Genomic DNA, 13431 nt, shown 5'->3' with positions numbered 1-13431 from the left:
ATCTAGACATTAGACAAGAAAGGGGCACAGATGGGATGATGTACTTTTTTATCTAAAAATGAATATAGAAGTGACATAAAAAAGAAGAAAAAGATTGGTATGATGTGGCTAGAGCACATAAGTGACTACCATGAATTGTATTGGGATTCACAGTCCACCTTCTACAAAATGCTAAGCAAAGGTAGTATAAGCAAAGTGAACCACAAAACCACAAAGACACAGCAATGCAATACAATACCTTGTGTTAATTAAGAACTGCCCCCTAAAACAACATTCATAGAGTGCCCTGTACATGGTTCTTGTTGTATATAGTCATAGTCATGATTATGCACAAATGCTTACTTTCCTCCCAATATGTATCACAAAAACAAGACATTCACCCCCATTTATGTCACTAACCTCTTCCACTAATTAACTGTCATCCTAACTGGAAAACTGCTTGTTTGCATTACATTAATGTCTTCTATAATAATATACTATAGTTAAACAATGTGTCTCCTTACTAACATTCACACTTACTGGAAGATATTCAGAAAGATTGCTAATGAAACATTGTTGCCATAAATAGCATGACTGAGGTTGCCGTAAATGACCTAATAAAGATGAGGTATGCACTTGTGCTGACATAGTACAGAGATGAAGGGAATAATGCTACATAGGGAAGCTGTGCAATTGAGAAAACAGCTGACAGTGAGTAGACTGTGAATGAGTGTTCATGTAATCTGGGACCATTGGTATGTAGACTGCATATCATATGTGATGCAAGTTCAAGCATGCATCAAAGCACCTCATCTATGCGATATGGGCACAGCTATGATCCTGTACAAGGGCACCACCACAAGGTAGCAACTAGTTTTATGTTATAAATGGGAAGAAAAATGGGGCAATAGGCAAGTTAGAAAGGAGGAAGAAGAGGCACAGCAATACAGAGGACAATGGAAAGGGAAAAATAGTATATGATGGGGAAGGAGGGTATTATTTTTCTTGGACGATAGTTGCCTCTTTTGAGAAAAGGGTAGAGGAGTTGGGAAGCCTGGGGAAGTTGTGGCAGTAAGTAGGGTGTAGGGATGGCTGTAGGGGCAGGTACAAAAACATAGAGCCCCAACAAAGTCAGACTTGGGAAGTAATTATAAAAGAGGGGAGGGGGGCACAAATGAGAGATGTATAAAGACAGACAGAAGGTGAACATTAAGTAGGTAAGTGACACATAAGACAGGCAAGCATCATGATGGGGGATAGGGGGGGTGAGAACAGCCTTCCAACCCATCTTAGAAGACATCCAGCAAAGAAGCCAGGCACCCCCCCCCCATGATTGGCATCAGTGGTGGGCTCTGCCACTGGCAGGGGGATGGTCAGGGTCAGGTAGCTATGTGATTCAATTATTCACATGAGTAGGCACTCAGGGGTGCCAAAGTGAGTATCAAGCTGATGGTCCACCTCAGCCCTTACCAGCTGTTGCACCTCATGTTGGATGACCCAGGTGGGCACCTCTGTACCACTCATTAATGAGGAGCCTATGTCACTCACTATTAAAGCAGCACCACAAGCCATCAGCAAGCCCTTCCAACCAGCTTCTACATAGAGACCTTAGTCACCTGCAGAGAGCCAAACTGGAGACTTCTGGCATTTTAGCAGGTGGAATGTTGGTCAATGCAGGAAATGGTTGTCACAACCTCACCACTGTCTACAGCATGACTGACCCTGCAGACAAAATAAAAACAAATGGACAAAAATATAACAACAAATCCACAAAATTGAAAGAAGAAATGACAGAAAGGGAACAAGACACAAATTCGATGATCAGTATGATGTGGTACTCCTTATTAAGAAAGGTCCTGGAAGGAAGAATGGTTATCAGGTCATCAGAGGACTGTATATCAATGTTAGGTAATACCTGTGATGTGACTGAGGATAACCACAGGGTATAGGTATGTGTGTCACAGGTGTGTGGGAAAGTAGTACATTGCATGGATGAAAACTACAGTGCATGGGCAAAGAAAAATGGAGCAGTGATGAAATTATTGTTATGAATATTATCAAAGTACAAACAGATGAAAAATAGCACTCTCAGCAAAGCCAATAAGCAACTAGACAGTGATGAAGTAGCACATTACAAGGAATACAAATGTTTGGTTCTGTGGTAAGCAGGTGATGCACAAATACACTAACTGTAGTACTACAGTATACTTATCTAAATTCAGCAGGTGACGCATAAATACACTAACTGTAGTACTAAAGTATACTTATCCACATTCAGCAGGTGATGTACAAATACACTAACTGTAGTACCACAGCATGCTTATCCCAATTCAGCAGGTGATGCACAAATACACTAAATGTAGTACTACAGTATACTTATACCAATTCAGCAGGTGATGTACAAATACACTAACTGTAGTACTACAGTATACTTATCCCAATTCAGCAGGTGATGCACAAATACATTAACTGTAGTACTACAGTATACTTATCCCAGTTCAGTAGGTGATGCACAAATACACTAACTGTAGTGCTACAGTACTACAGTATACGTATCCCAATTAAGCAGGTGATGCACAAATACACTAACTGTAGTAGTACAGTATACGTATCCCAATTCACCAGGTGATGCACAAATACACTAACTGTAGTACTACAGTATACTTATCTAAATTCAGCAGGTGACGCATAAATACACTAACTGTAGTACTAAAGTATACTTATCCACATTCAGCAGGTGATGTACAAATACACTAACTGTAGTACCACAGCATGCTTATCCCAATTCAGCAGGTGATGCACAAATACACTAACTGTAGTACTACAGTATACTTATCTAAATTCAGCAGGTGATGCATAAATACACTAACTGTAGTACTACAGTATACTTATCCACATTCAGCAGGTGATGTACAAATACACTAACTGTAGTACCACAGCATACTTATCCCAATTCAGCAGGTGATGCACAAATACACTAAATGTAGTACTACAGTATACTTATACCAATTCAGCAGGTGATGTACAAATACACTAACTGTAGTACTACAGTATACTTATCCCAATTCAGCAGGTGATGCACAAATACATTAACTGTAGTACTACAGTATACTTATCCCAGTTCAGCAGGTGATGCACAAATACACTAACTGTAGTGCTACAGTACTACAGTATACGTATCCCAATTAAGCAGATGATGCACAAATACACTAACTGTAGTAGTACAGTATACGTATCCTAATTCACCAGGTGATGCATAAATATACTAACTGTAGTACTACAGTACACTTATCCCAATTCAGCAGGTGATGCACAAATACACCAACTGTAATACTATAGTATACTAATCCCAATTAAGCAGGTGATGCACAAATACGCTAATTGCAGTACTACAATATACTTATCCCAATTCAGCAGGTGATGCACAAATACGCACAATACAAGGAATACAAATGTTTGGTTCTGTGGTAAGCAGGTGATGCATAAATATGCTATAGTATACTTATCCCAATTCAGCAGACACAGATCTTTTAGATATGTAACTACATATAGCAGAAGAGCTAATGCTGTAAAGCAAATAATTTAGAAAAAAATGGAATATTCTAAGGGCTATGCCAGAGTTACAACATGTGCTGGGTGACAAACCCAGCTTTGCTTATAGGAATTGTAGAAATTTAAAGAGGAGGCTATACTATAAGGACTACAAATCTGATAATTATTATAAAATGGTGAATAATAAACATGGGATATATTCTCGTTATAATTGTAGTTGTAGAGACATTATCACTGATAGTACTTTCATACATCCAAGGACAGGAAAAGAATATAATTTCAATTGTTATGCTACATGTAATACTATGAATATAGTGTATTTAGGAATTTGCACTAAATGTCCTGCTTTTTATTTTGGTATGTGTAGTCGTAGAATCAAGGATCATATTATAGAATATAAATCTGACATATGAAGGAATTTTCAAACAAATGCACACGCAAAAGATACTGAAGAAGCTAAACAACCACCTCTACTTTAAAAATACAGACGACTGAGGAACCTTGCAAAAAAACATACAACTAATGACAAAAAGTTACACTATAGCTCTGCTCAGCTTAACAACAAATCCAGTCCTCAAAAATTTTGGTCAACTGTCAACAACATCCTCTATCCTGTAAAGCCCTCTAATCCCTCCCCATACCCTAACTCTTCCTCTCAGGAAACAGCTACCCTCCTGAATAAACACTTTATCTCTTCCATCCAAAATCTGGTAACCTTTAAGCCAAACTCTACTTCGACACTCACCCCTCCAAGTCAAACTAACACAACTTTGTTTTCATTTGAGTCAGTTCCCATTACTTACATCAAATCTCTACTACTCAAGCTAATACCTTGCTCTCCTTCCACAGACAATATATCTCCTACATTCCTCAAACTTGCTGCTGACTCAGTTGCCTATCCTATATCTATACTAATTAATCAATCTATTCTAGAATCAACTGTCCCCACCCTATGGAAATCTTTCTTTACTATCCCTCTTCATAAAGGTGGAAACTCCACTGACCCCTCAAACTACTGACCCATTGCCATTCTGTCTCCCCTCTCCAAGATATTAGAAAAATGTATTCACTCAGAGCTTCTCAATCACCTCCTCACGCACCACTTACTTATCCCTACCCAACATGGATTTCGTCCTCACCACAGCACTACCACTACCCTCCTCTCCTTCACTCATGTCATTGCAGAGTCCCTAGAACACAATAAACTCATTTACTGTCTCTTCCTCGATCTCTCATAAGCCTTTGATACTGTCTCTCATTCTCTACTACTATCCAAACTCACAAATCTCCATCTATCCCCTTCCACACTTGCCTGGTTTAATAGTTACCTATCTGGTGGGGAACAATCTGTCAAATGACTCTCATCCTCCTCACCTTTCCTTCCCATCTTCACTGGTGTTCCCCAAGGCTCCATCTTGGGACCTCTTTTGTTTAACATCTTCACCAATGATCTTTAAACCTCATGCAAAAAATCCTACCTTATTCAGAATGCTGATGACTCTACACTTATATCCATCTGAAATAACATTCCTGAACTACACTCCCTGACCCAACAAGCCCTACTATCCACTGAACAATGGCTCTCTCACAACCTACTGATCCTAAATCACAAAAAGACCAAACTCCTACTTTTCCTTCCCTGTTCTCTTTCTCATCACATAACCTCCTTTTTTATTACATCTTCTAACAATACAACTATCCAACCTGACACCCACATAAAACTCCTAGGGGTCATTATCAATGATGAACTAAAGGTCAACCTACACATACTCCATTGTATAAAAAAAAAAAAAACAGAAACTAGGTCTGCTATATCTGAACAAAAAATTCCTAACCCCTGAATCTAGACTCCTCCTCCCCTCCCTCTTATACGCCGCCCCATTTCTTACCAATATCCAGGCCTCCACTCTAAACAAACTCCAACAGACTTACCATAAAATAGCCAGATTCATTACTAACTCCCCATACAACTCACACCACTGCAGTTATTTAAACTCTCTTCAATGGCTTGAACTTCCCCAATTTCTGCTGTCTTATCAATTTCATATGCTACACTCTATTCTTTATAAACCCTCTATCTTCCTTAGTCTCCATCTACATCCCATCCTGGATCCTCCATACTTCTAACCAACAATTACTTGATATCTACCACCCAAAAAGGTCAGTAGGTAAACTACTCTGCAAACACTCCCTTGCCCGTGCTTGGAACAAACTTCCCCTTGACTTACGTTCAATCTCCCACACCTCACACTTTAAAAATGAACTAAAAGCTTATTTTCTCAATTCCAGGACCTGCCCTTGCCATGACCCCACCTAGTCTTCCTTCCCTTTATGTACCCTCAAAATGTCTATGCTTAGTACCTCATGACACCTCTCTCTCCAATGTGTCTGCCATGCATTTGCATAATTTTATACAAAGAAATTATATTGTTTACCTATTGAACTATATCAATGTAAAATTGTTACTTAGCTTCTTTTTAATGCAACTTTAACTTTATGCATGTAACCCAACATATGTGAATATTTTTGCTATAACTTAAAATTGTACTTGTTTAGAAATGTACTACTGGAGCTTTTCTCCTCGGGTCTCCACTGAAAATGGGCCACAGGCCCAGTTGGACAAACCCAGTTAACAAATGTCAATAAATAAATAAATAAATAAATAAATAAAATAAAGCTGGTTCTGACCTTGAGTTTAAATTTAGAGTAATTGATGTCTTATACAAAAGCATGGGGGGGGGGGGGGGGGACTGATATTAATAATACCGTGGAAATCAGTAAATACAACTGGATTTTGAATTTTCAAGCTGATTCAGAACCTGGCATAAACAGTACAATTAGCATTAAGCCTATATTAATAAAGAAAAAGATGCAGTATAATTAATTGTATTTTATGTTATTACATCAGTGAATGTTTTTATAATATACATGTATTGTTTCATGTTCTTGTCATTAATTAGACTTAATATTCTGTGACTGGTTGACTGTGTCATGTGATCATACTTGAATTTGCTTTATAAATTGGATTGAATGCTTTGATTTTATTTTTACTGAGGAAGGGTATCTCCTGAAAGCTTTGCATTTTATACTTTGGGATGTAATAAATAGCTTGACGTACCCTAAGTTGGAGTTCTTTTGTTTTGATATGGAAACCATCATGCTAAATCACCTTATTTTTAGTATGATCACTGCTGCACGGTCATCATATTGCAATAAACTGCACTGCAGTAGCTACTCACTATAGAAGGCAGAGGATTCTGAGGATATTAACATATAGGAAAAGTGTCAAATGACAGGAGTGCTGCTAATGCATACCACATTGTAGAGACAGCTACACTGTGCATGGCTACCACACAGTAGGGATTGTGTGTGCTAACACTGAAATGGTCCTTCCAGAGGTATGACAGAATATGTTGGGGTAAGGTACAATACAGGAAGGACACAGGGAACAGGCAGGAAGTGCTGCAGTCATGAAGGATGAAACAACCAAGATCCCTGGGAACATGAAGAACAGCATCTGTTCCTTGGGGCACCTCCATCTATAGCTGACTGCACAGAAGCAACAGGTTGTAGGCATGGAGAGCCAAACATGCATGGAACAGGCAGCAGACAGGACAATGTATAGACCTGTTAGAGATATCCAGGTAGAGCAATGGAGACTATGTTGTATAGCCACACAGATTGCAGGCTTGTCTGCCGGGGATTCTAGATCTGCAGTACCACTGGAATACTTCATGCTTTAGGCACTAGCACAATGTACAGTGTATGCAGATCACATTTTCATAAGTACCACACTACGGCATAGTGACACAGGAGATTATGGCATAGCATTGCACAAGGGTGTACTCACAACAGAGGTAATGGAGGCAGTAAGGTGCTAGGTGTTAGCTCACGTGGATAGTCATATATAGACACTCTGATCCATGTGTGTACCCACTGGTTTATTGGTGTTATCATGGTACCAAATGAATGGCATTGTAGGAAAAACCCATTTCACATGAGACTGATATTCTGCTGTATGCACTATGGACTCATGGCATGAGAATCCTGGAGAAGCATAAGGAGGAGATGGCTTTTGGTGATGCTGTGCAGCATGAACTAGTGCAGTAAATAAGTGCTATACTTAAACACAACTGGGTAGTCCTGCAGGAGTGTCACAGGGTCACTGACATGATCAGCTATATAAACAACAGGGCATAAGACATAACCACATACACATTGATCAGTGGGTTCACAACCCCAAGGCATTACAATCCGACAGAGACTGAGCAGTTTTTATAACCTTCAGTGGTGGCACTGACAGGACACTTATGCTGAGTGAGGTAGTTTGAGTGTAGGAGTCAAACTGCTCATGATTGCCCTGGTGTCTGTTGGTAATGCCCCAGATTAGTATTGATAGTTATGTTGAAATTGGTTGCACATCAGCCTGTACTACTCACACATGGCTATATGCATGTCATCATAAACATCAAGGCTTGAACAGTGAACTCTTGCAAGAGAGGGTATGACTACCCTCAAGTCAGTGTTAAATGGACCAGCTGAGTTATGTGACATGGTAGTCTAAAAGGACATTGCCTAGCACCTTTGCACGGTTTACCCACACATATCATACCACATTTCTGTAATAAAGGGACATAGGGCATGTAATAGATACATCTTGCACAACAAAGCACATTTGTGCTTGATAGGCTGTGTATATTCTTGGCATGAAGCTGTCTGTCTGATACACTGAAATGATCGATCACATATTACTGGCTTACACTCCAGTGTTTAATTTGCATGCTATCACAGATTCCACTGACAGAGAATCCAGCACTGCAGGTCTGTACATACCTTGTGTCAGCACATCTGTAGAGGCTGTCCATGATGACAATGTGAACATGACACATTCTGAGGACATAGTGGCACTGTCAGCAAACCTAACATTAGAGGTACATTCCCTTCCCACACAGATGAGTGTCATCAGAAGCCCAGGTTGGACTTCCTACATCACCTGCATTTAGTGTAGGATTTTCTATCAATGTGAGTTCCACACATGATGCTCAGGCAACACAAATGCAGCCAACACTGGAGGTCATACCTCTGAGATGCACACATGTCAGTTGGTGAAGAGGTATTGCTGGCCATCATGCCTTGAGGCACATACTTCCCTTGACACAGGTGTTACCCTAGACATCAACTAGCAAATGTGTAAGGCTATGAGCCAGGCACAGATGGATGATTATTGGACAATATTTGAGGTGTTCAGTGTGCTGCATGGCATGTATGAAGCTCACTATGGCCTCTTTGAGTACCTCCAACTATTGCATGGAATGCAAGCAAAGACAGCCCACATGGCAACCATGAGTTCATCCCTGTAGCTGCAACTGACTACCATAGCTGACATAGGGAGTGGCTACAGACAGTAGGTATTAATGGCTGCTTTGCCCAGACAGCTGGATCAACTGAAACCTCCTCCATGGCTTTAGACAGTCAGGTGAACATGGACAACACTCAACTGGCTTCACCATGGCCAATGCCACTGGCTGTTGATGATCACATGGAGATAGATGATAGTCATCTGACTCAACTGTAATCTCTGCCTTTGGTTATTAATAGTTATCTGGTCATGACTTCATCAAGTCAAGTGCAAGTCCTGCCTGCTCAATATGGTAGACTTTTGTGAGAAAGTCACCAAGGTCATGGATGATGGTAAGACAGTACATACTTCCTACCATGATGTGGTCATGGCATCTAACACAATAACTCACTCAGGTATTATAGATAAACTTTCAAAACTGGGTATAAGCCACTGCATCACCAGATGGATAGCCAAATGTCTTATGGATACGACACATTGTTAGAGCAGGGGAATCCACATCCAGTAAGAGGCCATTCACCAGTGAAGTACCACAGGGCCCTGTGCTGGGCCCCTTCCTGTTTAGGATATACTTGTCAGATGTCAAGGCAAATGTAGATGGCCTTTGGCTGACCAAGTTTACTGATGACTGCAAGTTGGGGGCAATCATTGACTCCCCAAATGATGTTGATATCCCACAGAAAGGTTTGAAACCAACTAATGATTGGTGTCAGAGCCATGGCCTCAAACTAAATGTGAAGAAGTGCACAATAATACCCTTTGGGAAATCAAATACCCCTGAAAATTACAAAACTGATAGCATCCTTCTAATAGTGGACCCACTGGGTGAGAGATCTGGGAATTCAGATAGTAATCTGAACTTTGACCAGTATGTGTCCATGGTGGAGAGGAAATCCTGCTATATGGCTAAGCTAATAAGTAAGGGCATTCCATCCAAATCTAAGCATGTGCTAGTACCACTGTACTCTGCTCTCATCAAACCAAGGATCAAGTACAATGCATCCTTTGACATGTACCTCACCAGGCACCTACAACAGTTGGAGTTTCCTTAGTGGTTTCAAACATAAAATACAGGGTATAACCAACATGTCATATGTGGACCAATTAAAAGCCCTATCACTGTATTCAGTTTCCTACTGACTATGATAGGTGATCTGTGCCTGACATACAAGGCAGTCTCTGACCCACCCCAATGGAAATGTTGCCTATTCACAAAACTAACTGCATGAGGGCTACCTGCTTCAAAGATCTAAACTTGATGTATGACACAAATAGATCATGTCGGACAGACAGATATGTCCCAGAGATTGCCACTCCTCTGGAATAAGTATCCTATTCATGTGAAACAGAGGCCTTCCCTGACTATCTTCAAATGCAATCTAGACCAATGGATGGGAAATTGCAAATTCACTTCTGGGGTGGCACCCACGTCCCTTATGGACAAAGCTAGTCTATAAAAAAACCTTGCTTGCTGACCCTTGTTATATTTTCCCAAGGGATAGAAAATTGTGCAAAATATAGGTAAAGCTAGCTAGGCTTGTAAGAGTTCTTGAGCCATTAGCCTAGTAATCTCCTAAGAAGTTATGTTTCTCTAGCTGCACTATGGGCACATCCACTCAGGGTCTTGCAGTTTGACAGTAGCCCACTACAGTAAATATCTCCACAATGACAATTATTCCAGTTCAAACATAGTGTAGTTGCATTCATCCCTCTGTCAGTACTACACATCAGTGGTCATGCTGACAATAATTCACATGCAGCCAACTTGCTACACCGTCATCTAGATCACATGCTGCCAGACCTTACACTCCAAAGACACATGGTACATGTAACCAGCATTTCATCCCTGAAATCTCCACAACATCACCTGTGGAAATTACCCTTGACATCCCACAATCCCCCAGCTATATGCATGCTTAACTTAGGCACCATCTATAACCTTTCACTACTGCTAGCCAACTAACTTATACCACTGTGTCACTCACATTTGCAAATGAAATTACTGTGCCCTACCCAACTATCTGAATAATGTGGATATAATAGTGTCTAATACAGATCATGACCAGTCAGTGCACCATACTGCATAGCCTTCTTATGTAAATGCAAGCAGTTTTGTTCTGTGTTTGTCTTGTCATGACCTATAGCCACAGACCAGATGAGCCCTATTTGCCATTCCTTGACTTATTATAACCACCTTTTTCTGGCATGGGGGCCCCCATGAATGTGTCATACTCTGACTCCTCACTCATCTCCTCCTCCACTGCTGGCAAAAATATGATTAGTCAGTGCAACAGTCTCCTCTAACTGTAATATTTTTGTATTTTTCATGTTGTGTGTAGCAAGGCACACAGTGTTAATATCATGCTCTACATCTCTGAAACATATAGCTGTGTGACACCAGAATTATACAGGCAGCAGAAGCAGGACTTTAGAATGCAGAAAACCCTTTGAAGGATGGCTTATGTCTGCACCAGTGTGATGTTGCAATCCAGCTGTACCTCTGCCTAGAGGCCGTGGATGGAGGTTGTCAGCCATGGCTCCATGACCTGCAACACAGAACAACAAACACTGTTATGAGTGGTCTGCTAGCTATACTCATTTGATTGGACTTCATAACCCCTAGGGTTGGCATGGTGTGCACCAATCGACTAGATGACCCTGTGTAAAATACCCGCAACATGAAGCACTGGCATAGGCTGGATATGTGTTGGACATGGGAATCATGAGGACGGTCTGGATGGTGAACATATACATTGTATATAATACCCTGTACAACTGCACTGCACCTGGCAGCTGATGGAGTGGATATCCTTATGGCTGATATACTAGACATGGTGTGGAACAGATGAGGCTGGGGTGGCAATGCAGTCACTTGTCTCCAGGACCATAAGGAAGTGGACTATGTTGTAGACTTCCTGAATAATGATTGTTTTCTCCTCTGCAGTCTCTGGGAACCATGCATGTCCCTCCACATGCATCAATATCATAGCTAAGTTGTGGTGTAGGTTTCACAAGGCTGAGGCCTATGAAACTCCTAGTGTGTCCGACACTGGATACTGAAAGGTCCCTGTAGCAAGAATGGTTAAGGTTACACAACTCTTGATGACCACTAGGATAAATATTCCATGTGCCATCCCTTGACCCCATGCAAAGACAACACCAGTCTACTAGCTCCCATTTAATGCTATGCCCAAACAGCAGTGTTTGACTATGTCCCAGTCATTGAAATGATGGTATATCAGGCACTGATGGATTCTTCTGTGAAGCAGAGGGTGGCAGATTCTAAGGTGGCCACTAACACATACTGAGTGGCTAAAGTAAATGCTGTCCCATGCATCATAGCATGAGTGATATACCTACTTAATGAAAAATTATAGTGTTTGGAAAAGTTGATCACTGCAGCTTATCATGAAAATTTAAATGGGTTTATATCATACACCCTGTTTGATTTTATCACTTGCATTCACAGTAGTTGTCATTAGCATGTTGACACTCATTTGCATGTCATTATGTGCCAACTTAATTGTGATGCCTAAAATGCTATTTTTACAGATAACACAACCTCATAACGTGCATGTGCTTTTATCTCTGTCTTCATGCACAACAGTGCTTATTATGCTGTTTTGCCTAATGCAGTGTGCTGTTTGTTTCTGAATACTTCCCCCATGTAAGGTGCATGATCTTTGTCATTATACATATCAGTGGTTTGGGTACCATCAGTGGGATGGGTACTGTTCTCTCAGTATACACAAATACATTTTTCAGTTGTTGTTGCAATTTGTGCTAATGTACTATATGTAACTGTATCACTGGATTTGAGAATATTTTTGTATTTTTTGGATGTTTTCCACTTTTTCACTTTCTTTTCCATCCCTGAACTCTCTCTCTCTCTCTCTTTCTCTCCCTCTCTCTCTCTCTCTCTCTATATATATATATATATATATATATATATATATATATATATAAACTGCACATGTGTACATGTGAAAGAGGCAGAACTGAGCTAGAAAGATTGGGAGTAAGGGAAGCTAGATGGCAGTTTTAATGTACAATTCATTTAGGAAAATACTACTTCCACTGAAGGGATGGTAGTGACCTGGAATGTATTGCATGAAACAATGGTATGATATGAGATATCAGTGGGGTTTAAAGGTGATTGAATGAAGAGTATAGGACAAGGATGTAGGAGACAAAACTGTATTAGAATTAGTAATAACCAGGCTGACTCAATACATCTTTTTTGTCCTGACATTCTCATTTGTTTTTTAGTTTAAAATGGTATCTGAATGTTCCATGTTATCCCAAAGAAGAAGCTTACGACTGCCAGACTGATTTTCCTCCTGTCATTGATGAGACTTGCATAGCTCAGAATGTGATCCCAGTACAGTATATTCTGTTGTCCAAGTAGGACCGCTGGTGTAGAAGGACAGACAGCCATTTAGCAGTCATGCTACCATATACAATTATAATGCACAACATTCTCATGCTAATGAACAGCATACCTATGAGAGATTTGCCCTGCCCTTATCAGTGGCACAGCG

Source organism: Protopterus annectens, chromosome 14.part0 (genome assembly GCF_019279795.1).
Source record: "Protopterus annectens isolate FY-2018-M chromosome 14.part0, PAN1.0, whole genome shotgun sequence".
In the NCBI taxonomy this organism is placed as follows: domain Eukaryota; kingdom Metazoa; phylum Chordata; order Ceratodontiformes; family Protopteridae; genus Protopterus; species Protopterus annectens.
This window is presented reverse-complemented; position numbering follows the sequence as displayed.